This window comes from Arvicola amphibius, chromosome 2 (assembly GCF_903992535.2).
Source record: "Arvicola amphibius chromosome 2, mArvAmp1.2, whole genome shotgun sequence".
Lineage (NCBI taxonomy): Eukaryota > Metazoa > Chordata > Mammalia > Rodentia > Cricetidae > Arvicola > Arvicola amphibius.
The window spans coordinates 28,997,472-29,025,152 of record NC_052048.2 but is presented as its reverse complement, the minus strand read 5'-3'; the positions used below and the strand labels follow the sequence as shown (position 1 = coordinate 29,025,152).

Here is a 27,681-nt window from a genome sequence, read left to right as displayed (position 1 = left end):
CACTGCTACTGTGACCTATGGAGACACGGGGATTCCACTGCTACTGCAGCCACTCCCTTGTGTGCTCAGAAAGAGCAAATTTACAACACAGTGGAATACCAGTACACATACTACATAGGTTAACATACTACACAGGCCAACATACATCAGAAAAAGCTTAGAAAAGAGGTTAGGGGAAAAGATCATAATATTGGATTAAAAATTGTAAAATATTAAAATGCATCCTCACTTTGAAAAATTTTTTAAAATAAAATGACAAAATATAAGGCACATCTATTAAAACCTGTCACATCTCCATGAGCCTGTGACAATAAATGCCAGCCCCAGCAGCCACCAGTGACGGTACTTGTGAGCAGCTTCCCTGCATTCCGTAGGACCACCTGCCTAACCCTGCCAAGTTTTCACTTCTCCGTGCCTCCCCTAGGAGAACCTGAGAAACACTAGGAAGAAAGCAAAAGATTTCAAATCAAAGATGCTAATGAATTTGCCTTTTCCCACATATCTGGTTCAAGTCTTTACAGTCTGGAAATACGGGAAAACTCATTAACATCATGCAAGGCAGAGATTAAACCCCCACGTATGTGCAGCAACTATATAATACGTGGAGCTGTAATTAACTGTTAAATGGTGAGTCATCTTTGAGGCTAAGGAACACATTTAAATAGCACTAAGGGGAAGCCTCAGGCTCCAGGGTGACAAGGAATTCTCCTGGTCACAAAAGCAGCAGCTCCCTGAGAACCTACTCTTCAAGGAAACATGGTTGGGGACACCAGTGCTACCAGCGGTAGGGCCTTAGTGCAGGGACCAGGCTGCCAGGCATGAAGCTGAAACACAGGGGACAGAGGTGCACACTGGAACCCTGGCCTTTCCAGGACAGCTTTGGCCCCGCCTCCACTGCTGACAGCCTTGATAGGACCCCTCCCACTCTCCCGACCTGGCCAACCCACTACCCTGGAGGCTATCCCACCAAGACTGGAAGTCTATTTCCAAACAAGGGCCTCTGGGTCATAAAAATTCATTAAAGCAGAAATAAAAACTGAATCAAACTGACTAGATGTAAATCAAAGGCAGACTCCCGACGAAATGGCAATTGGCTCTGGAGGAACCCTGATGCTGCCAGTCCACACATCAGGCTTTCTTGAACTAAACTGTTTTGCATGACTTTGTTTAGCAAGGCTAATATTTTCAAGCCAGCCTCAACCTTCCAGATTTAGAAATGAATACAATTCATTTCAATTTGGTGCTTATAGTAAAACTTTACTATAACCCATTTGCCCTATTTAGTCATTGGCTTAAACATAGGAAAATCTCAGTTATCGAAATGTTTTGGGGAGATGGCAGATCTTATTCTTGAACAATTCCAAATTGCTGACTTTTGACAAAAACAAAAACCATGGTTTCAGTACCTGTATCAAACATATTATAAGCTAAGACCTAAATGAACACTAATAAGTAAAATTAAATTAGTCACTGAAAATTGCTATCCATAATAGGTTTTTATTACATAATAAATAATTGCATTATATCACTAAGTCTTAATTCAATGGGAAACACACACTGTGACAGATTTCCTGGGGTATAATTTGGATTTAAACTGCAGAGCACTCTGGGTTTAATTGGCTGTTCTCAATGGTCCACAAGAGCTTCCAGTGGCACAAGGAAGAAGACGGCAGAAGGGGTGGGGCAGGGGACATGGTGATCATTCAGAGCAGACAAATATACTCCCATGTGTGGCATCTCAGCCTCCATGGAGACAGTAAGACGGCAAGGGATTTCCATGTCTTCGGTTTGTGTTCTGTGAGGTCTGGGCAGAGTCAAGCATCCAGGTGCATGTTCCTGACTCTGACAGCTTGAGCCTCCGACCTCAGATGAGGTTGGTGGGAGCTGTACCTAGAGCCAGCTGTGCCTGGTGGAGAGCTGGCTCTGGAAGCAGTGCTAGGCATGGGATTTCTGACCTGCAACAGGTGGAAGCAGCCTTTGCAGAGCAGCTTCTGACTGTCCATTAAGAGAAACTGCTAACATAGCCTGGCATGCGTAAAACCAAAGACACGCTGATGGCTTTCACTTCTTATCACCAGACCTGTCCTAACAGCAAGATGGAGCAGAAGGTATGAGTGTGTGCAAGTGTGTGTGTGTGTGTGTGTGTGTGTGTGTGTGTGTGTGTATACACGGAACCACATGCTAGCGCTGTGGAAATAGACAGGCGGCAGCATTTCCAGGAGACAAGAGTGTACAGAGCTTAGGGTACACCTGTGTCTTGTTCCTTGTGCCACTGACCCTGCTCCTCTGACTGTCCATCCTCCTGGTCCCTCCCCACACCCTCTATCAGACTATAGATGCAGTCTTCATCCTCTGCTGGAGAGAAACCTGTCTTCCAACAGGACCGCTGCCAGCCTTTCTTCTCAAGGTGATTTAACACATAGGGAGCCTGTAGCTACAATTCCACATTATTCATTTGCAAAAACATTGTCTTCCATTATGATTCATAGCAACTATATAATGTTTCAGCTGAGTTACAGCTAGGCAGGCCAGCCTGGAAAACTAAGTGCTAGTCACAGCTTTCTCTGCTAGAAACATCAACTTAATAATGAATGAAAAAGCAGTTCAAAAGCTGAGGACTCATAAATTACTTTTATGTGTAAAAAATTCAAAACGCCTTAGCAATCAAACTCATTCAGATTTTCATCACACCTAAGCTCAGGAATCCTCACTGAATTTTATCATAACATACCACCTGAGGGAAAGCAAGAAATCCTGGGCCATTTCTCTTGTTTGCTAAGAAGACTGTTAACTGAGTGAGCTGTCAGTCAGGGGTGGTGGCACGCTCCTTTAATCCCAGCACTTGGGAGGCAGAGGCAGGAGGATCTCTGTGTGTTCCAAGCCATCCTGGTCTATGTAGTAAGTTCTATAACAGCACAGAAAGAGTCTCATCTCAAATATATATATGAATATGAGCTGGGATATCACAGGGGCTCAAATGAGACAGACAAAAGGAGCTTCCCAGACACACAGGAAGTTCCAGATCCCTGGTCGAGATGTACTGCAGTAAAGCAGTCTGCCTTGTCCATTTAAAGCAAAAAGTTTCTCAGGACAAATTTCATCAAAATTGCTGAAGTCAAAGCTATCAGAAGAGGCCAAAAAGTCCTCCTAAGTTAGACACTACTGAAGTAAGTCTTGCTCTGCCAAGACGAGGCCCCACGAAACAGCAGGAACAGTACAGTGGCCCTTGGTGGGCATGGCCTCAGAGTAGAGACTGCAAAATATCTACATCCTAAGAAGTTTCTCTCTTCCCAGGGTTGACTCTTCCAGTGATGTAGAATCAAGTGAAGGAACCGATTTATAAGTGGGAAGGACCCCATGGATTCAGACATTCCCTGTCCTGAGCACATGGGGCAGGAGAAAGACTCAGAAATGCACTCTCTTGTGGTTTCCTAAAGTCAGGTAAACTCACAACATTTTTTAGGATGTTGCCCCCCACATTCACCCTCACCTGCTCCAGCTTCTCACAGGAATGCTGATTTAACCTCATTAAAGTTGTCCAATACTAGACAGCATTTTAACAGAGATTTTGTTTTACTTATGACAATGCTACTCTCCAGAGAAACCTGGTTCTGAGTTAGCAGGGATGCTGAACTGTAGTTGTGGAGCTAGAAAAGCCCTTAGGTATTTTTAAACCACCCACCCCGTTCACAGCAGAGACTGAAGCCCAGAGGCGGATCAGCATCGGCAGTGGTAACACAGCTTTATCCCCGGTGGTCTTACCCTGTCCTGTGCAGGTGATAGAAAATAGGGTTCCCTAACTGTGAGTGGCTGCTCCTCAAAAGAAGCATGTGAGAGGTCCTAGGATTCACCCTAGCTCTCTGCCCTCCAACTGTGTGACAGGACAGGTTTTGTGACCTCTCTGAGGACCTGCTCCTCAACATTTGCCACATGAACGAACCAGATGACAAAGGTGTGTCAGCACAACTGCCATAGCACAGCACATAAAGATGAATGGTCACTTTACTGTTTTTATCAGTGATTTTTTAAATACCACCCCCCATACACAAATACTTCCATTCAGAGAAACACATTTGCTTCATTTTAAAAAACAGCATTAGAACACATTCCCTATTTTAGTAACTTGAAACTTTCTCCCAGATCCCATCGGAACCAAAAAGATATCCTAGTCCATGTTTGCTCTTGGGAAAAAAGTGTCCCCTGTGTCCTCAAAAGACCTTAGTTTGGACAACATTCCTATTTCCTCTGGTGATGGAATTTGCAGATTCTCTCCAGTGTAAAACTAAGGCTGCAGGGTAAATCCTGAAGAACATTGTTGGGGGGAGGGGTGAACTCAGAGGCTCCTCTGTGAAGTTTTCCATGGGCAGGTCAGGCCTCTGGAGATGAATGTTCTTATGTGGGACAAAATAGAAGAGCCAGATGGGACATCTGCTGGCGGTCAGTTCAAACCATAAGTCCCAAATTCCTCTGGTCACTGCAACACTGAGTTCACTTCGGAAAAGTATGTATGAACACTCACAGAGAGGAAGGGGTGTGGTTAGAGACAACAAAATCATCAATAAAAAGCATGGGAAGGATAAGTGACCATGGAGTGCTCAGTTACAAAGGGGGCGTTTATATCGCACCCCATCCCTAAGGCTCAGGAACCAATATGACAGAGTGGGTGGGAAGACGGTAAGAGCCAGAGGTGCGGAGGACAGGAGCAAAACTGTGTCCTCTGGGCATAGCAGGACCACGGCATTCATCAATACACAGCAGCTATGACTGCCGACATAAGACCCACACAGACCAAACCTGCCAACATTCAGCATGGAGTGGGGAGGAGCCCCTACTAAGGAGGTATGAGCCACTCTATGGCTTCTGGGAGAGGGAGAGTAATTTTTTTCTTTAAGGATGTGGCCCCTGGCAGGTTGATAGTGCTCTTGAGGGTGACCCCATACCCAGAGGCACAAATTGGAGTCAATGGGATACTAAAATTTTTAATAAAAGGACACAAAGTTAAAGGTAGGGAGGTGGGAGTGGACCTGGGAGGAGCCAAGGGGAAGATGTATACAGGTAAATGTGATACGAACACATTGGATAAGATTCTCAAAGAATTAATACAAATATCTTTTTAAAAAATACATCCAGAAGAAGAAGTAATCCAAGAACAGAAAGAAATCAAACCTATGGGGACAGTGAAGAAAGGCACAGGGTCCATGACAGGAAGGACTAGATACATGTCTGGTTGATTCAGGGCCAAGAGGGTAGAGTCAGAGACTCCCAGAGGGACTTTCAGTGATCAAAAGACACATTCCTGTCTCCAAAAGGGATGAGATAGTCTCACGGCCCAAGTAGACAGCTGGCACTCTAGGCCAGGGCAAAGTTGCGCCATTACAAACGGAGGACCAGCGTACAGTTATGTATAAAGGCCCAATCCAAGCTATCCCTGCTTCCTTTGATTGACCACTCCCCATCATCATGCACACACGACCCTGCTTCTTCCACAGGGAAGCTCTACCCAGACCTCATCAGTCACAATAGCCTTGAGCCTCTCCTGGCCTTGCCAAGTGAGTAAATAGGTTTTTGCAGTAGATATGTTACTGATATCCACCAAACATTCTGGGTTCACAGTTAGACTCCATACCAGTCTCCTGCTGGAGCCAGGGCCATGGACTCTTAGGAAGCCATGAGCCAATTCTCTGCCTGTACCCTAAAATTTGGTCCCACCTTAAAGCACCCTTTCTTGTTCTCTGTCTGTAAGCTAAAGAACATGCAGAGAAAACGTCCAGACCCACAGTCTTCTACAGAGAGCACAGTTGCGAGGCAGGAGCCTCAAACCCTGCATTACCTCCTGGCACCCTAATATGCACCTGGGATATACATTTGGGAGCAATATATGAACCTTTTTTTCTGGGAAGCCATCAAGAGTTGGGGATGTTTGTTACGGCAGTGAGGCACCTCTGACTATTGCATTATCCCCAAGACTTCCATGGTCATCTGCCTATCTCCTGCCCATTCACCTTGCCTATACAGTTGTATGTCCATTTCAAAACAGAAGTGCCTATTTCCCATCGGATCACCTACTCCAGGAAGGGAATGGCACTGTCCTTATTCTCTTCCCTTATGCTTATGCCTCCTGTCTGAAACACTTAGCACACGCTCTCATTACATGGACAATGAAACAGGAGGGGATGACAGAGTTCAGCTGAGCCAACACAAGCAACCATACCTTAAAAATTAATATAGCAAAACCAGCCAAAACAGAAAGCCTAAGGCTAGAGTCTCCCCCTGGAGAAATTTATGTCTCAACTAGATATGTGGAAGGGTGAGGCCTCAGAGAAAAGAACTCACTGTTGTATGGAGACTGTGGCTTCTTATTTGGAGACCAATTCAAGGTTCTGGCTGTGTTGTCTAAGCCAAGGAGATCATTTCTAGCTTTCAAAGGCTGCTTAAAGATTGAGAACTGTTATCCATTTGCAAAATTATTCTACACTGAGAATGAACTGGTAAGGAAGATGGAACATGTGACTGGCCTCAGCCACAGTGACTCACCTGACATAAGAAAAGTTTAAATAAAATAGCATGAGATTGTGACATCCCTTGCAAAAGTGATGTGCTCATTAAGAGCTCTGCTAATAAGCACTATCCAGAGAAACAGAAGGGAAGAAGAAACGACCTCCTAAGAACACCTGGGACAAGGCTTCAAGGGAAGTCAGCGACCCTTGAAGTCACCAGCAAGAGAGCGGGGGGCCCTGAATGATCTCCTCCTGATCATGCTCAGACCGGGATTCTGAGCCCAGGAGTCAAGGCCAGAGGAAGGATCTTTTAGGTTATTCCATTAAGGGAATAGCACGCCCCATTAGGACGGACTCTTTGTAAGTGAAGTAAGATCTTCCTTTGCACTAAAAATGAGATGATGTGAACAAAACCCTTTCAAATGTATTTGAAAGGAGATCTTTCTTGAGTGTAATCCATTACCATAAATGTCTTCCTCCTATTGCCTCATTAGTAATATTGTACTTCAGTGTGAAATGTGGCGTTTAAACATTGCCAACAGATAGAAACAAAAGACTTGAAAATACTTCAAGACAGAGAACCATACGACTCTCCTGCAAGGCAGCATTCTCCCGAGAAAGGTTTGTCACTCTCCATGTGACTGCTCAGTGAGAAGCTGTACTTCCAAAAGAGAGAGGCAACTCATCCCATGTTCCCAACCCACTGTGTTCTCCAAACATTTTCATTTCCTCAAGCCAGGGTTTAACTAGTCTTGAGTCCAGCCTTGGGCTTCCTGTCGTTGCTGCGTTTGTTCCACTAATTTTTAGGGCATGGCAGCTTGTGTTGGCTCAGCTGGACTCTGTCATCCTCATGTTTCATTTCCCAGGTGATGAAAGCACCTGCTAGGTGCTGTAAATGGGAGGCCTACAGGATAAGGATAATACTGCTCCCTTTCCAGAGTAGGTGACCTGACGGAAAATGGGTGCTTCCATTTTAAAGCTGAAGGATGAACAGGAGGTGAGCAGATGGGCATGCAAACCTTGGGAAATAATGCATTAATTAAAGGACCATTGTTGCTGCAGCAGCTCTTTGTGTGCCACTTGCATCCCAAGTTAGTTCTTCCCGTGTCCTTGCGGTCACCAGAGGTGCATCCTCTCTGAAAGGTGACTCTGTCCTCACTGGATCTGAACAAAGCTCCTTCATGTGGCAAAGGCAAATCCTGCACGTCCATCATGCCAGATCCAGGGTTCCAGGAGGACCATCCTCTCTTCTCATGCCACCATTCCTCGGGCTTTACTCTTCCAAAACTCCGAGCTATTTGATAACTTCATGTATAAAATTTATTCTCACTTTTCTTTTAACGGATATGAGACAACTAATTTGGTATCATCCAGAAGGGATACTTTGAAATTTTCCCTAGTCCTCAGAGATCACCTCTAAATTAGTTGGCTTTCCAATGCTATGACAAAATACCTGTACTCAATGACGTATAGAGATGTTTTATTTGGGCTCATGGTTTCAGAGCCCTCGATTGTTGAGTCTGTGGTGAAGCAGAACATCATGGTAGAAGCTACATGATAGTGCCTGGAAGACAGAGAACCAGGAAGAGCCAGGCGTCCAATAACCTTAACTTCCTCCCACTGAATCCTACATCCTTGAGCCAAGTCCTCAAAACATGAGCCTCTGGGCATCATCAAACTAAGACATGCACTTACACTTCGTGGTTACAAATTAAACATCAAACATTATAGGGTCTGCGAATCTGGCACAATCTAGGCTAGAAACTGAGCATCAAGTCACTAAAACAGAATTGCTTTCTCCTTTCTTCTCTGGAGATAGGGATGCATGGGATAGACAAGATTTAATCCATCCGATGAATCCATTAGTGTAAAAGTGTAACAGGCTCAACCCCAGTATTCACAAGTTTCTCGTTGTCCTATGAAACCCTTAAAAAGCTAAAACCAAAACAAAACTAGATTTGTAACACTGTAAAATCAAAATGAATATTTAACTCAAACAAACAAATACTGTGTAAGTTAGGAAAATGTAGCTCAATTCACTGAGTTATTGATCAGTATCATAGAGATTATGTTGAAAGACCAAAGTGATTTATTCTTAGCAAAGCTCATTCATCTAAAAAGTACAACAATGCCTTCTAATCTTATTACAGCAAACATATTCTCTTTAATGTGAGCTGTGGGTATTATGATACATTTGGTTTATTATAGACTGCAGGTACCAAATACCAGGGGCTTCAAGCAATTACAAGCCAAAACCAATCAGGGAAAGCAGTGGGATCTATAGGTGAGATCCACACCTACAAGAAGTTGTTTTGTTTATTTTAACTGTAAGTGGAAAGACTTCCTTGCAAGCTCCTGTTCCTCCTACAGACATCTTCTCAAGACCAGGTGAGTAATTTCAATAGACCTATAAGTCACGAGGAAACAGAAGCTGTCATCAAAAATCTCCCAACCAAAAAAAGCCCAGGGCCAGAAGGTTTTAGTGCAGAATTCTACCAGAACTTCCAAGAAGAGATAATACCTATACTCCTCAATGTTTTCCACATAATAGAAACAGAAAGGTCATTGTCAAACTCTTTTTATGAAGCTAAAGTTACCCTGATACCAAAGCCACACAAAGACATTACTAAGAAAGAGAATTACAGACCAATCTCACTCATGAACATCGATGCAAAAATTCTCAATAAAATACTGGCAAACTGAATCCAAGAACACATCAAAACATCATCTGATCACCTTTTAAAGAGGGGAAATGACCCCATTCACCCCAACTCTGCTACTGGAGCTTGGCCATTCCCATTCTGCCCCACTTGCTAGCTTATAGGGACTGACTCACACCCTGGAAAAGATAAGTTTCACACTCCCCTATGAGAACTGTCCTTCCACTTTGTGGCCATGATGCAGGAACTCCAAAGAAGGTACAGATACCGTCCTGGTCCAGACACTCAGCCTTGGGCCAAGGGAAGGTTCTGTGTGCTCCCTCTGCCACTCTGCCACTCTAAAAGTAGACCATCAATGTAGTACAGCTCCTCTGGCTCAAGGGAAGTGGCTGCCATGAAAAGGCAGCTTTCTCTGGGAGAAAAACAGCGCAAAAGTGCTAGACTTGAGCTCTGTTACAGTGGGTCTTGTCCAAGCCCCACCATCTAGAACCTTCATAGAGCAATCCTAAGTGATCACTTAACCTCTCCTAGTTCCTCATCCATAAGACACAAAGAACAATATGCCTTCACCGAGGAATGGCAAGATTACTGTAAACACCACCTGGGAAAGGCCCTGGAAACAACAATGAATAAATGTATACCAAGAGTTTATGTGCAGGAGCCTCCTGGCAACAGTGAAAGCACATAGTGGCAAGGCACAGGAGGATCAAGAGTTGGAGCAGGCCAGTAGATGGTCTCGGGACAGGGCCTAGAGCTTAACACGAACAGTGCCAAGAAGAGAACAAAGAAGTATCCCGTGTGCTTAACATGACAAACTTTGGCGTCGCAGACTTGAATACAAAGTCCTAGTTTAGTGCCCTGAAAGTCATGTGACCCTACACTGAGCCTTAATTTTCTGTTCACTGAAGCAAATAAAAAGCAACGTCATAAGACTGTCAGGAGATTAAAGGTCATGTTTGTCAGTAGTTTGGCATGAAGCCTGGCATGCAGCCACGAACCACGGAATCATATTAATTTATATCCAAATTACATTCATAAGATGGAAATCTGTAAGTACTGAATTTCAGGTAGAAGTAGGAACCAGTCAGGATCAAAACATTTACAGGCGATATGTGCTTGGGGTTCTCTGCCTCCACGTCTTCATCCTCCACTCTCTGCTCTTCTCTCTGGCCATCTATCTTCCTGTTCTTTCTCTCCTGTCTGTCACCATCTTCTAGATCCCTGTAGGTTTCTCCTCTCTGACTCTGGCTCAGCCTCAGCATCTCTTTCTCTTAGATGCTCATAGACAAAATCCCAGAGGACTCTCTTCACCCTTTTCTTTCTTTCTTTAAAATAAAATCTAGGAGTTGTTGGTACAGCCCGGTGGTAGAGTGCCTGTCTAACATATGCTAGGGCTTTGGTTCATCCTCAGCCACTGAAAAAATAAAGATAAGATCAAAGTTTTTGGGGGGGCAGAGAGCACAGTGACCATTGCAAAGCACCCTCTCTACCAGTGGCATCTCTCCCTGTTTGCCACTCCTGGATCCCCTTACCCATCAACCAGCTCTCCCCACGCCTCCACCCTCACCTAGTTGCCCTGGCCAAGACATAGGGACAGATTTTCCCTCCAGTCTATGAGGCAACTGACCAGAAAGCTCAGAGGAAAGCAGGTAAGATTATCATCTCATCTCAGGACACTATGGAAAGGGGAAACTCTATTGTGACCATCACATTCTAACTAGTTCTTGGCCAGACAGCTGTGTGTTAAGAAGGCAAGGCCTTGAGAGCTCACCAGGACCCCCAGTCACACACACACTAGGAACAGCTGCTGGCATGAATGTCTTCACTGCTCCCTTAGAGCGGGGTCAAGGCAAGTGCCTAAAATGGAAGCTATAGTATGTTCAGGGAATACCTGATGAGTCTGTCACTTTCATCAGCCCACAGGCATTTGTGGACACTCATCTCATTAAGACCAGAGTTTCCCATGCTGTAGGATGCCAGGCTAGTGCTCAAGTAGCGAGCTGGGAGTCGACTAGACCAAGATCATGGACACAAGAGAAGGGAAGCGCTGCCAGGGCCGCAAGTAGGGTCTGTGCTGGTGTCCTGGTTAGGTGTGACAAAGAATGGCTTCTGTTTTCAAAACACATTTCCTTGCAGTCTGGAAGCTCACAATCTGAGGTCAAGATAAGGGAGGACTGGCTACTTCTGAAACTTCTTGCCTTCACGTCGTGAGGGGGTGTCTTCTCTCTGCATCCTAGGATGATCTCTCTTCACACACCCACGACCTCGTCCTGTCTTCACCTAGGGACACTCACAGCGCTACATTAGAGCCAATCCTAACAACCTCACTGTAACTTAACTGCCTCTTTAAAAAAAACCATCTCCGAATACTGTCACATTCTGCGTATCTGGGTTTAGGACATCAGTGTATAAATGTGAGGAGACGGAACTCACCCACAGAGCCATGCACAGTCATGCACAAGTGAATTTCAGGGCCTCAGCCAGGCTCTGCTACATGAGAGGAAGAAGAGTGTGGGGGTAACAGGGGAGGTGACACAGGAGAGGGACTGGCCCATCTCACCCGGGAATCCTTTGCCCTAGCTCCGTCCTGTGTGTGGCACACTAGTACAGGTAGTAAGCTGGGGTGTAGCCAATGAGGTATGAGTGACAGAACCAGAGAAGTCAAATGAGAGGAAGCCTGGAAGGTACAGAGACATTGACAACTGAATTTACTGCTTGGCAAGATGTAATGGATGACCTATAGTTCTGTTGGGTTGTAACTACACAGCTGGCTCAGGAGAAATGAGTCACCGATCGGAAAGCCAGAGGCTTCCGCTGGAGTCAGGTTCCCTAAGGAAGACTGCTCAGGACCCCAGCTAAGAAGCAGACACTCAAGAGAAAGGAGGACATTCAGTCCTTAGTGCCCAATACTGGGGGATCAAGGACAAAGGGGAACGAAGACACAGTGCTTCTGACAGAGGTGACTTCTTTGCGTGTTTCACCAAGTCACTTTACGCCCCTGTCTTCTTCACCGCAATTGTAAGCTCCACAAGGGCAGGCATTGGCTTGGCTTCCACTGGACTTCCAGAGATGGCAACTGTGCCTGGTGCTTGGGAGATAATCGGAAATGCTTGCTACACAAATAAACCAATGCGTAGGAAGGTACTCAAGGCATGCCTTGACTCTTCCATATTCTAGACGTAGCAGGCAAATCACAACCTCGGGTCAGTGTGCTCTACTTATGGCTACAAACGGCAAGGAATCTGTACCCTCAACTCTTAACCCAAGATGACAAACTTACATAAGCTTACTAGGGGGCAGTCATTCAGTCATTCTGGGGCAGACCAGAAGTGGTTAGAAATCTCTGTGCTTGCCAGGTGGTGGTGGCACACACCTTTAATCCCAGCACTCGGGAGGCAGAAGCAGGTGGATCTCTGTGAGTTTTAAGCTAGCCTGGTCTACAAGAACTAGTTTCAGGACAGGCCCCAAAGCTTCAGAGAAACCCTGTCTCGAAAAAAGAAAGAAAGATAAGGAAGGGAAGGGGAGCGGAGGGGAGGGGAGGAGAGGAAGGAGGGGAGGGGAGGGGAATGGAGGGAAGGGGAGGGAAGGGGAGGAAAGGGGAGGGGAGGGGAGGGAAAGGGAGGGGAGGGGAGGGGAGGGGAGGGGAGGGGAGGGGAGGGATCTCTGTGCTTGTTTCAGTGGTCCACCAAGATCCCAGGAAGAAGAGGGAGAGTTCCTCTCACCTACCATGAGCATGCTGGGAGACACGCTAAGAATAAAGACATCAGTTAAAACACCCAGGCTCCCCAGCTCAGGAGACCTGACGAAGGACCACCTCTCTCTGCTACAGACATGGAGCTGATGTCCTGTTCCTGCCTGCCCCTCACATACACCTGAAAATCCTTTAGAGCAGCAACATCCGCTCTGGTGTCTGCAGTGCCAGGAAATCAGGAGCAGCTGGCAGTGGGGGACAGAGTGGAGAGGACATTCCTTTCAGATAAGGAATGAGCCAATTAGGAAAATTACAAAAGCTTTCAAAGCAGGCCCAGGCTGGCTCTCCCGTTCCGCCTCTTTTTCACTAGGGCGTAATTCATGAACAGTTTTAACATCCGCCAGAAGTAGCTGGAAACATTTCCCATGTCAACTTTCCACACACGCTACAACCAAGAATCCTGTGAACCTCTGGGGACAGCTGATGACAGACCTCTAGCTCCCCAGACACTTGCAAGTGTTCCAACCTGGGGATGCCCTGGAAGCCGAGGGCATCATTTCATTTCCTAGACCCACAAGCACAAAGGTGCCCTTTAGTATTTGTGGGACCATAAAGCACTGACGGTCAAAATGATGATTTGGGGAACTCTCTCTATAACAGTGCATACGCGCATAGGGTGGGAGATCTTTCTGCACAGGCAGTCCCCTGCGAACATTGGTCTGAGCTAAGATTTATAAGGTTCTTCTTAAAAGACGTATTTTTATTTATGTGCACATGTGCATGTGAGTAAAGGTGCCCCTGCAAGCAAGACGATGTCAGATCCCCTGGAGCTAGAGACAAAGAGGCGTGTGAGGCGCTCAACGCGGATGCTGGAAAACAAGCTCATGTCCTCTGCAAAGTAGCAAAGCACTCTTAACCCCTGAGCCATCTCTCTGGCCCTGATTCTTCAACTTGATGACTTCACGAAAACAGTCTGCATCTAGCAGAAACCACACTTCAAACGTTTCGTTTCAATCTCGGTCTTTTCCAGGTTAGTGAAATCTGGCCCAATCCACAAAGGGAAACCAGCTACGGAATGTGTGCTGGGTGGCTGACTGAGGTTTGGCCATCGAGGTGTATTCAATGTGTTTCATCCGAGACACTCTGACTTCAATGGATCTGGACAAAAGCGGCATGTGTTGAAGAACACCTGGATATTTCCGGCGTGTTTCTCGACCTGGCTTTACAGCAGGATCATTTGCACAGTTTACCGAGTTCTGTGCAGTTCCTCCCCATAAGTCACCAACACAGGGGACTCTGTAGTTCAGAAGCTCATAAGTAGGTCCTGGCAACTGTGCACCAGTCTGAGACCAAGGCTTTAGGAACTTCTAACATGGGGACTCATGGTGCTCATGGGAAGTATTCCCACTTTCCTCCAAAGTCAGAAAGAGAGCGAACCTTGGTTTAGTTTCTTTCCGTTAACTCATTCAACCCGACCCTCACAGACATGTGAAGGAATATTTTCCCACTTGACATTCAACCAGTGAGAAGTTAAAGCCAGTCTGAGGGCTTGTGAGCTTACCAGCACAGGGCAGTCTAAGAACAAGACTGAGGATGGAACCAGGGGACCCAATTCCCGAGTCTATCCTTGCAAGGAGGCACCATGAAATCCCACCTCATTGGGATGTGTGGCTTCTGGGTAAGTAGTCTCCTAAGCTGGCACAGGGCTTCATACGTCTTTGTCACAAGGCTCTCTCTACTGTGTCACCAATGCCTCCTAATGTCCTTATGTTCCCTCAGAGCAGGGTACAGAAATCAGTTCCTGGCACAGTCTGCTCCACAATGGTGTCTGGACCAAGACTCCCTGGGCAAATGTGAGACACAAGGTGGAGGAATGGAGGGCTAAGCTGGACACTTCCCCTATAGAAACTTCAGTGGAGAAGCCATTTTCCCAGGATGAACTCAGGTTTTGTGACCTTGATAATATAAGACACCAATGACATCACCATGCCTCACCTATATGCCAAAATTGCAAATCTACAAAAATATGAGCCAACTTCACATTGAAGTGGCGTAGGAGGGGGGAAATCCCAGTAAGGAGAAAAACTGTGAAAAGATATTGGGAAAGGACCTAGTTGGAAGAAGCAAGGATACTATCAGCAAAGAGCCCGGGACAGGAACTAACAGCACAAGGATGCTGACACCCCGACCCAGGCAGCACCTCCTCGCTGGCTCACATGATCTTAAGTGGGCAGGCTTCTCACTGGGGATATATAGCTTCAAAGCAGGCACCATCATTTTATTCTTTTTTAAACCCAAAAGTCTTTAATGAAAGTTGTGCATGAGAAACCTCTACTCCTGCGTCTTCTCAGTCGTTTCTTCCTTGCTTTTCCCTTCTCCTTTACTACTTGTCCACACTTGGCTCCCCTTTTCCAGATCATTCTGCGATCTTTGTCCAGCTTTAGCCTGGACATACCCACCTTGCTGGGGTGGATGCCCACATGGACAGATGTACCATTAGCCTTTTCTCCCTGCACTCGTCAGTGTAGATGATGTATCTCTTCCTGTACCCTTGGACCCCTCTGCCAATCTGCTGGCCATTTCAGTGTCCTCAGACAACCTGAACCCATCATTCTTGTGAATGGGCATAGATAAAACGTTGGACTTCTGTCTCAGCTCTTTGGAAGGAGGCGAAGACATGATCTTCTTCTGAATATGAGAAGGCACACTGAAATGCCATTTGTGGTCCTTGCTTTGGTCAGAAGCCACAAAGGGACTTAACTTCATTTTGGTGGCTACCCCATCATTTTTTTAGACATAAACTCACACATAAGCCCATCAGTTCCTTTATGAGATTACATTTTTTATGACATTTCAGGTATTCACTCGACCTCTATTTGAGTGTTTTCTATACGATCCATTTCTGAACAGCCCCTCACTGAACTAACGTAGCCTATATAGGTCAACAATAACTCAAGCCCAGCTCCCTCCCTCACTATAGGATCCTCTTGGAATACATTTTCTTGCCTGAGTCCTCAGCTGTTCAACATGGGCCCCGGGCACTGCATCCCTTACAATGCATTTCTCATCTATAGAATGGTATCAACAACCATTTCTACCCCATGGGGCTGTGCTGGGAAAAGAAAACCAAGTTTCAATTAAACAATACAACATGTATTAGCTACTTATTCTATAACAACTCCAAGATGTTGGCTATAATCACTCTTACTTTTTCCCTGGTCTACTGGCTATTCATATGTGGATTCAGCTTGGGGTTGTACCACATTTTAGCAGCACTGACCACAAGGATAAAGTAAAATGTGCACTTCTTTGTTTGCTTTTCTGTGTGCTCATCTTCAAACTGATTGTCCCTGTCATGAATCTGGGCCACATGGGCACTCCAGTGTTCTAGTGTGTCCAAGCTGGCATGCCAGTCTGCTGTGCCCACACTGTAGCCTGCAGTGAACCAAGGTCTTCCGAACTCCATTACCAAACTTGGACAACAAAGACTTGAGATCCCCTGTTTCTCTGACATGATCAGGTTTCAGCTCCACATTTTATAGAGAATGAAACTGATTCAAATATATTTTCTGGCTCCCCAAAGCTGGAACTTGACATCATCATCACATTCTCTCTGCCCCCAGGACTGGCCATACATGGTAGGCCTTAAGTAGACAGCTTCATTAAGCAACTTTACAGTCTCACTTGGCAACCTCATGGGACAGACACATCAACTGGTTTGGGGAAGTGTTGGGCTGTAATTCAGTCTGCAGCTCTACAGCCAGCCACCTTCACTGTGGTTTGACTATCTGTAGGCTATTCTAGAAAGCAGCACTCTGGATAGTGGTGGTGGGGAAAGGGGTAACACTTTGAAATCAACCTAAGAAGCTATACACAAAAGTCAGACACCCCAACTTACGTGTAGATCAGATCAGTAAGGAGAGGCCTAGTGAGACCTAAATATCTTTGAGCAGAGAAAGAAGATCTTAAGTTTCTCCTCCCAGTGATTCACACCCTGGTTCCATTCCCCACTGACTCATCCTGTAGGAACAGCTGACTCCCTGACAGGCGGAAGGGTTCTCTTGGCATGCTATGACCAGGCTTGGTTCTTAGTGGATGTTGTTTCTGAGGGGGAACAAAAAATTACATCCATCCTGGTGTCTTTCTTACCCAGCCCGGGTGGCAGTGTATGCTGCTCCAGGTCCTGTGATATCTGCAGACACCATGAAGGAGGTAGGACTCAGGGCCATCTCTTCTTCCTTCACCAACCTCATGATGCATGGATACTAAGGGGGCACAAGAAACTGAAAGACACACCCCTATTCTAGTGGGTACCAGCAATGCCTGTTTAGGGGGCAGCAAGTGGATCTACCCAACCAAGGTAAAAACAGTGAACAAAGCCTGGGCACTAAAGAGTAAGTTAAGAAGTTCCTATCTTTCTTCTGTCAGACAAAGACGAACTAGAAGGTTCAGTCTAAGCAGGATAGAGCAGGGAACAGGGGGAGGCGAGCCCTTGGATAGACTAGCAGCAGTAGATACAATGAAGGTTAAACAAGGCAAAGGCAGGAAGCAAAGAGCTCTCTCGGAGGGAAGAACAGCGTCTAATGCATGTGGAATAAGTCCTTTCTCGGTGACCACTCATGCCCACTGCAGTCACTGCTCAGAGACCCCGACTGCTCCCCGACTCTGCCTATCCTCGCTTTCTTACTTACAGTCACATCTGTTCCTTCCTCCGCGCGCCCATGTCGCTGAATCTCTTCCAATTTGTGCGTTCAGGTCTAGAGCTGGGGTATTACAGAGTCAGTCCAATAATTCCAATCAAAGTCTTTAATTCAGGAACTCCTAACCAAGCACTCCATAAGACAATTAGCTAGACAACCTCAGAGATGTTTAAGCCTTGGTCTGCATGTTGCGGGACATGGTGGTGCACACCTGTAGCTACTAGGAAAGTAAGCTGAAGAGTGTGAGGTCAGCCTGGGCAACAAAAGTGGAAGCAAGGTCTTTGCTGAATGTGTATCATGCCACACCACTGTAAGGTCAAACAGCTCCTGTGCTGAGGACTGTCTATGTTAGGCTGCTCTGCCTACAGAAAAGATGTCCAAGTCCTCTGGTTTCTCATTTCCCTCTCAGGCTCCTTAGGGCTCACTGCTAGGAATCCTGCTAAGACCTGGTCCTGAGTACCTCATTCAGGACCATCCATCTTGCTGAGACCCGGACCATAAAAGAACCTTTACGATATACCCAGGGATGAGAAAAGAAGAGATTTTCCAGGGGCAGAGATGCTAACAGGTTTTGAACTAGCCCCAGAAGGGACTATCGGCTAGATCTTAGTGTCCAATTTACTAAATCCAGGCTTCTTGATGCTATCAGACCAGTGTTTACATTCCAAGTCATTCTTCAGAGCCACCTATGCATCCCAAGGTGGTGTGAAGAGTCTGAACTACCCTTAGCACTGATCCTGAGCTATGTTTACACTGTGTGTAAGGATTTATACTTTCTATATGTCTGCTTAAGAAACACAATTGAGGGCTGGAGAGATGGCTCAGCGGTTAAGAGCATTGCCTGCTCTTCCAAAGGTCCTGAGTTCAATTCCCAGCAACCACATGGTGGCTCATCACCATCTGTAATAAGGTCTGGTGCCCTCTTCTGGCCTGCAGGCATACACACAGACAGAATATTGTATACATAATAAATAAATAAATATTTTTTAAAAAAATAAAGAAACACAGTTGACAGTCCACATCCAAAGAAATCCAGTGAACTCCAGCTCCCCTTCTCCCAACAGCGACGGACTCTTCCAGCAGCTTCCTGCCGTTTCTGCTCAGGTGATAGTACTGGTGACCGTAAGAACTACAGTTGTCCCAACTTTCCTTTAACAAGGGGCTGAGGATCCGGGTCTAAGACACAGGATTCATGAGTGGGAGAAGCTGCTTCCCTAGTTCTATCTTCCCTTTGTGTCCTCAGAAACTGAAGCTCAAGCAGACACTGCATTCAGCCCCTTGACCTTCTAGCCCCTCTCATGTGTCTCATGAGTTTCATGGAGGACTCGGGAAGCATTTAGAAGAATGCCAGGCAGGACCAGAAATAGTGACAAGGAAGGACAAGATGGGAAGCTTGCACACTTTCTTTGAAGCAAACCCTGCTTGAATTAGATTTAGGTTAGTGTTTCACATGTTAAGATGCCTGTTCTGTGAAGTGCTTCTCTGACTGCTTTGGTTGCATGTGCAGACCCAGGAAGGAGACAGTAACAAGGAGGAACAGCTTATTGACAGGGGTCGAGGCTAGCAGGAGGCCCTCTTCTGGCTGCTAAGCGCTGGAAACCTGTAAGCAGACTGTGATGGGCTGGAGCTTCGAGCAAAAATAAATTCTCTCCCAGGAAAAGGCTCTCTGGATGTTGAGGAGTCTGCCTACACTAAAATGTATTCCACAAACTGAATGGGACATCACGAATGTTAATGAGAAGGGACACGGCTCAGCGCCATACAGCATCGGACACATTTCAGGTAAGGTACCCTTGCCTAGTTAAATCATGACCTGGTATGGACAAACGTGAATACACAAAAGGAGCAGGGACAAACGATGGCATTTTCACCATGTGCCACCCTCCTGAGTAAGAGGATTCCACTCTAAGACTCTGTGCCATGACGTGCTCAACAGTGCCAAGAAGAACGCAACGCCTTTGCCCTTTAAAGGACGGAATCCAGAGAGGGACTTCTGCTTTGGAGGTGGGCTCCTCATGAGTCTTCCGACCCAATTCAGTATTTCAAACCCAATTCCACAATATCCTATAATCTCTTCACCACTTTCTTTCTGCATTTTTCTTCATAGTCTCTGCCACCTCTTAACTCCGGTGTCTATTTCCCATCTTCCCCGACTAGAACGCCAGTTTCAAGAAAGCAAGGATCTGCGTCATTTTGTTGACAAGCCATTGGGAATTAGAACAACGCCCAGCGCACAGTCAGAATTCAGTAAATAACATCCTTCCTCCTTTGCTAGGAGATCAGCTCTTTGTTCTGAAACGGATAAACAATGGGGAGGCATTTGCCCTGCCTTGTCTGTCAAACTGCAATTCCAGATGATTGGTAGAGTTCTTCATGGCAACCTCAGCTATTAAGTGTGTAAGAATAAGAGAGCCAAAATGCACCAAGAAAATGACGGGCCTGAGTGACGGTGCCCTGCAGACGCAGGCAATAAGGGAAGATTTCCAGGCACGTCCTTATAGATACAGGAAGCTGACATCCCGGAGCCCACTCTGTCTACAAGCGCTAACTAGTACAGCACCATCCCAACCACAGCACCCTAAACTATGCCTCAGAACAGAAGAGCCGGAACCTAACTTCAGGGTGCCGAATGCACAGAAGACAAGGTAACAAATGGAATGACAAAATGAAACAATCAACCAAATCAAAATGTGGGCAGTTTTAACCCATTTCTTCAACAAACAAATGATGTTCCCAGTAGGAGGTGGGGATCATTACAGATCCAGAGGTATCTCCAAGACACTGGCATGCTCATCCTGTTATCCCTGCTCCCCACTCCAGCAGGCATCCCTTGAGAATCTTCCAGAGAAGCAAGTAGGCCAGCAAAGCAAGCAGGAGAGCTTCAGTTCTTCACTCTTCCTCCTCTGCCCCATACCAAATCCCCCAGTCTCATCGCCAGCTCTGCAGCAGACTGTGTGGCCTCTCCTTGTTCTCTACCCTATTCCCAGGGTACTCAGCAGATCCTGATGCAACACCCTGCTTTTCTCCCTCCTGTGGGCCCTCTCACCCCACCCCCAGCCCATTACCATTCCTAAGTGTCAGCTACCAATACCTAGAAACACATTTTACCCACAAACCCCATTGGCCAAACCTGGCAGGATCCCAGAAGAATTCCCAACCAGGCAAGACACAGCCACTGTGCCTTCCTAAGAACACTGACAGCAACAGAAGCCAAGGAAAAAAACACCACCCGACAAAGACAAAACCAGATATCTGCACCTAGAATGACCAAGATCCCAAACCCAGATGCCTAGATGCCAGCACAAAATCACAACCATACCCACTAGAGCCCAGCAACCTTACCACAGTAGCTCTGAGAAACGCAACATAGCTAAAGCACAAAACAAGAAACTTCTCTAGCTTTTATGAATATGATAGAGGTCCTTAAAGAAGAAATTAGTAAACCTCTTAAAGAAATATACAAAAACACAAACAATAGAAGTAAATGAATAAAATACTTCAAGACCTAAAATTAGAAATAGAAATCAATAAAAAGAATACAAACTGAAAGAAATCTGGAAATAAAAATGTAGGAATTGGACCATGAACCACAATGGCAAGCCCCACCAACGAAACACAAGAGATGGAAGACAGAATATTGGGCATTGAAGACATGACTGAAAAAAATAAGTACATTGGTCAAAGAAAATTCTGTTTAAAAAATCCTAGCACAAAAGATGCAGGGAATCTAGAACACTATGAAAACACCAAATCTTCACATAATAGAAATATAGAAAGGAGAAGAAACCTAGGTCAATTAGTATCAAAACATTAAATGTACTAAAAAAAAGAAAGAATATTAAAAGCTTCAAGGGGGGACAAGTAACATATAAAGGGAGACCTATTAGAATAACACCTGACTTCTCAATGGAGATTTTAAAATCAATAAGGGCCTGAACCAATGTTCTACAAATTCTACAAAACCACAAATGCCAGCCTAGAATATTATACCCAGCAAAACTTGATAAATGTAGGGAGAAAAAGACATCCCATGATAAAACTCAAACTTAAGCAATATCTGTTTACAAATCCAGCCCTACCAAAAGCCCTTGAAGGAAAACAAGAACCAAGGAAATATAAGAAATAAATAATTCCCGACCAGCAAATCATAAGATACAGAGATATAATAATAATAATAATAATAATAATAATAATAATAAATAATAATAACAATAAAAACAGAAATCAACAGGCACTGCTTGCTGACAACTCCAACATCAGTGGTCTCACTTCTCCAATAAAAGACAGGACCCATTCTTCTGCTACATCCACAAAACACACCTTAACATCAAGGGTAGACATCACTTTGGGAAAAAGGATGGAAAACAGATATTCCAAGCAAATGGACCTAAAAGCTAGATATTTTAATATCTGACAAAAATAGACTTTAAACCAAAGCTAATCAGAAGAGCTAGGTAAGAATGCTACATACTTATCAAAGGAAAAATCCACAAGAAAGTCATTGCAATTTCTAACATCTTAATCCCAAATACAAGGGCACCAAAGTTCACAAAAGACACACTACTACAGGTTAAATCACATACTGACCCTCACCCACTGATAGTGGGAGACTTCACTACCCCACTCTCACTAGTGGATAGGTCATCCAGACAGAAAGTAAACAGAGAAACAATGACGCTAACTGACATCATAAACCAAATGGACCCAACAGATATTTTGGAACATTTCTTCCATACACAAAAGAATACCCTTCTTCTCAGCAGCTAGTGGGATTTTTTTTTTTTGCAAAATTGAGCACTACTAGGACATAAGGAAAGTCTCAATAGATACATGAAAACTGAAATAACTCCCCGCACCCTATCTGAACACCACAGATCACAGCAGGATATCAACGACAACAGAAAGAACAGAAAACTTAGAAACTCATGGGAACTGAGCAACTGAATGAAAAAAAAAATGGGGCAAGACTATTAAACACTTTCTAGAATTCAATGAAAATCAGTACACAGTATACCCAAACTTACAAGACACAACGAAGGATGTTCTATAATCAACTTAAATGGAGGAAAACTCAAAACAATTCCACTAAAATCAGGGAAAAGACAAGGTTGTCCACTCTCTCCATGCCTGTTCAATGCAGTTCTTGTCTTAGCTAGAACAATAAGACAACAGAGGGAGATCAAGAGAGTATAAATTGGGAAGGAAGAAGTTAAAGTAACTTCATTTGAAGATGAGATGATAGTATACATAAGTGGCCCTTAAAATTTCACTGGGAAACTCCTACAACTGATAAACACTTTCAGGTAAAAAGCAGGATACAAAATTAACTCACAAAACCCAATAGTCATCCTATATACAGATGACAAAGACCTGAGAGGGAAATCAAGGAAACAATATACCTTTCACAATAACAATAGAAAATATCTTGAGGTAACTCTAATCAAACAAGTGAAAAACTTATATAATAAAAGCATTAAGATACTGAAGAAAGAAACTAAGATATCAAAGATGGAAAGACCTCCCATGCTCATGAATCAGTAGTATTAATACAGTAAAAATGGCCATCCTACCAAAGGGAATCTACAGATTCAATACAATACCCCATTGAAATTCCAACACAATTCTTCAGAGATCCTGAAGGGAAAAGTCTCAGCGTCATATAAAAAACAGGAAAAAAAAAAAAACAAGATTGCTGAAACAATCCTGAATAATAGAAGAAGTACTGATGCTATCACCATCCTTGACCACAGACGGTACTACAGAGCTCTAGTAATAAAAATCAGCATGGTGCTGGCACAAAAACAGACATACTGATCAATGGAATTGAATTGAAGACACAGACATAAATCTACAGATCTATGATCACTTGATTTGTCTTAAAAGAAGCCAAAGATACACACTGGGAAAAGTACAAAATCCTCAACAAATGGTTCTAGTCAAACTGGGGGGTTGCAAGTAGAAGAATTTAAATAGATCCATCAATATCTCACTGCACAAACCTCAATTCCAAATGGATTAAAGACCTCAGCATAAAACCAGATACGCTTCTATCGGATACCTGATAGGAGAGAAAGTAGGGAATTGCCTTGAACTCATTAGCACAGGAAAAGATTTTCTGACAGGACACCATTAGTACAAACACTATCAACAAGTAACAAATGGGACCTCGTGAAACTGAAAAGTTTCTGTACAGCAGAGGACACCATCATTTGGACACAGTGGCAGCCTACAGAATGTGGAATGATGTTTTTACCAACTACATATCCAATAGAGGGCTAATGTTCCAAATATATAAAGAACTCAAAAAACGGGACACCAAGAAAACAACCCAATTTTAAAAAGATGGCGTACAGATCTAAAGAGAGAACTCTCAAAAGATGAAACTCGGATGGTCGGAACACTTAAATAAATGTTTGCCACCCTTAGTCAACAGGGAAATGCAACTCAAAACCATTCTGAGATTTCATCTTATACCAGTCAGGACAGCTAAGATCAATAAAACAGATAATAGCTCATGCTGGTGAGTATGTGGAGTAAGGTGAAGACTCTTCCATTGCTGATGGGACTGTAAACTTATACAGCCACTATGGAAGTCAGTATGGCAGTAACTCAGGGAGATGGGAATCAATCTACCTTAATATTCAGCTATACCACTCTTGGGTATATACTAAAGGGTGCTTCATCCTACCAGAGACACTTGCTTAACCATGTTCATTGATGCTCTATGAATAATACCCAGAAACTAGAAACAACCATCTCAACAGATGAATGGTTAATGAAAATGTACAACATTTACACAATGGAATATTAGTCAGTCATTTAAAAAATGCAGGTAAATGGATAGAGCTAGAAAAAATTATCCTGAATGAGGTAATCAATAGTGATACAAAGGTTATGGGAGTAACCAACCAATATCTGATTTAACTTAAAGCCCACTCCACGAGATGGAACCCCTAACCAATGCTGCTTGGATGACCCAGAAACTGAGACTAGATAGCCCAAGACCTAGGGTAAAATTAAGTACCACTATTCTACTAAAAGAACATAGCCATAAGATGACTTCTAATGACATTCTACTATACTCATATATCAGTGCCTTGCTCAGCCATCATCAGAGAAGCTTCTTCCTGCAGTAGACAGAAACAAACACAGATAACCACAGTCAGAGAATATGCAAAGAGTGAGAGACCTTGGAACACACAGCCCTAAATGGAATGTCTCCATCAAATCCCTTTCTTCAGGGTTCAGGGAACCTGCAGAATAGGAGGCAGAAACAATGTAAGAGACAGAAGGGATAGAAGACACCAAGGAAACAAGATCCTCTAAAGCAACAGGATCTGCGCACATATGAGCTCACAGAGGTTGAAGCAGCATTCACGGGCCTGGACAGAGTTGCATCTGATGGGGTCCTAGAGCTGAGAGGAGAAGTGAACGCATGCCCCCACTCCTAGCCCAGGAGCTATCTCCAGCTGATAACCACTTACAAATGAGAACTTAGTGTTCTCCAAGGTCCCACTGGAAAAACAAACCACCCTTAAGGACAGGCTTCATGCCTAACAGAAGATGGCCAACAGAAAATGTACTCAACAAAATCTTTGGAGGTTCCTTTTCTTACAGTATTGTATAAGGGCTTTTTTTAAATCTTTTTTCATTTTTTTAATCTTACAGGTTTTTTGGATATATATTATGGCAGCCAGTGCTGTATTTTTATGGGATTTCTGATTATGAAAACAAGTAGGTTGTATCTTTATCTATTTCTTGTGCCTCTTCTTGGGCTCTTTCTCTTCTGTTTGTTTTGTCCTATTAGTGATAATTTTGTTTTTTCTTAGCATATTATATTTTGTTATTATTCCTTAAAAGCCTATTTGTTTTCTAATGAGACAGAAAGGGGTGGAACCAGATGGGAGGGGAGGTAGGGAGGAACCATGAATTGTAGAGGGGGGAAAACATAATCAAGATATATTATATGAGAAAAAATGTATTTTCAGTTAAAGAAAAAAATAAATGTGCCTGAGAATCAAATGATATTAAGGATCTTGGTTGTTATTGTTGTCTGGAGTAATACAGACATTTTAAAAATAGTTTTTGTCTGCATACTAAAGTACCTACAGGTGAAATTATATAATGGCTGAATTTGGCTTTCAAATACACAGGGGAAAAATGATCTGGAGGAAAATATTAAAACCAATTGACAAAAAAATTAAAACCAATTGACAAGAGTTGATAACCACAGAAGCTTGAGCTAGAGGTGGAGACAAGGAGACCCTACCTGTGAATTTCCACGCTTTAACTATATTGGGAACCTTCCAATACAGAACCAGCTTTAAATGACTTCCTATTTTATAGAGAAACACAATGAAGCAAAAGTAATATTCAAAGTACACAGAAGAGCTTTCAGTATCCATCATTTCTGGGTGAGGTCTAATTCTAGAAGTGAAGGAGCCAATCACTTGGGCAGAGATCCCCTCCTTAGTTAGAGGAAGCCCATCTGGTCCATGTTCACACCACCCTAAGCACACACCATCTAGTCTGATCTTGGAGGCAAAGCAGGGTCGGGCCTGGTTAATAATTAGATGAGAAAGAAAGCCCCTCTGCTTTTCATCCCAAAGAAAGACCACCTGCTCTCATGTGTCTGAGAGTTTCTTAACTTCCCCAAGGTACCAGGAAGTCTGGCCCTTTGTCATTCTGGGTCCCTGTTCCCTTTCCCCATGTAAGGACACATATTGCTCTCATTTGCTTCCTTCCCCTTGGGCAATTCCTCTGCCACTATGGGGAGGTATTCCACATCTAAATAAATTGTGCAGTAAATCTGGGAACTTACATAGAAGGTATTAAACCCATCCTTTGATGTCTGGTGTTGAGTTTAGGGAAGTGCCGGGGTAACTTTCATTGAATTCCAGGTCCTTAAAAGGCAGTTATTATTAATATCCCCGATCCCAGATGAGGAAGCAGTGTGCAAACTGGCCAGTCATTGAGAGGATCACGCTGACAGCCAGTATGTACACAGTGTTCATGCCAAGCACTCATCTGCAGCAAAACCACAGCCATTCATCTCAGTTTCACCCCAACTGCCAGACACAGACAACTGTTTCCCCCCTTTACAGGGGAACTGAGGCACAAGCCTAGTCAGGTGGGGGTGGCAGGTCCTGAGACAAGGAGGATGCGTTCAGAGAGGAAAGAAGCAAGTCCCACTCTTGGGAGAAGAGGTCTGGTATACAATGGTCAACTCCGTGTCTGCTTGCCAACGGTGTGCTATGCACCTCAAGGATCACAACCAGGGTGACCAAAGGTTCCAGCTTACCTGAGCCTGGGGGTGGGGAGGGGAGATAGCTGTTGGTGCCATGTTGCTATTAATACTATCGCAAGTGGGAAAGGTGATATACTGTTTGATGACCTTAATCACAAGCTCTGATGGAGGCAAATGAGCACTTCACAGCCCACTCACCAACCCCAGGCGACTAAAAAGGTCCTTCTTGTTATGCAGATTTCTAGGAAGAGAGGGCTAAGTTCATAGGAACTGTGTGACTGTCTGTGCCTGGCAGCTCTTTCCTACAGCCCTCTAAAGACCCAACACAAACTCTTACCAGCCTGTGCAAGCCAGAAAGCAGACCCATCTGTCTGTTCAGTGATAAAAGACATTGGGGGCCAGGGGATGCATGGAGAGGCTTGTGCTTTGTTACTGCTCCTAAATAACTGTTTTGTACGAACCACCTCCACTTTTACCAGAGCAAGCTTCACTGGGGCGACAGTCACCAAACCTTCAACCCAGACACCCCGCCACGCCCCCTCACTTGAATAACTGTCACCTACCCTTCCCTTAGGCACTCATCACCCCGACTTTCACCTCAATCTTTGGGTGGGCAGATTATCACCCGACCTGTGTGTCCTGCCATTCCACCCTCCACTTGGGCAATGTCACCCTGCTCCTAACAGTCCTCGTGATGCATCCCTGCTTCTCCTGGATTAATGCCAGCGTCTTAACCAGAGCCTTCCCGCCACTGAGGCATCAATCCATGAGGAATCCTCTCCCCTGCCCACTCTGCCCTCGCCTCCCCTGCCCGGGCTGTGAGACCCGGACAGCCTCCCTTTCTTGGCCTTTCTCTTTCCACGGTGTCCTCCCTCAGACAAGGTCC

The 27,681-nt window shown here is 44.6% G+C and overlaps 1 protein-coding gene and 1 pseudogene across 16 annotated transcripts in view; both read right to left on the bottom strand.

Moving 5' to 3' along the window:
* Cacna1c (calcium voltage-gated channel subunit alpha1 C) overlaps positions 1-27,681 on the bottom strand; it is a 548,575-nt gene that overhangs the window by 424,933 nt on the left and 95,961 nt on the right. The gene's annotated exons all lie outside the window — the stretch shown is intronic.
* LOC119806910 lies at positions 15,180-15,614 on the bottom strand (annotated as a pseudogene).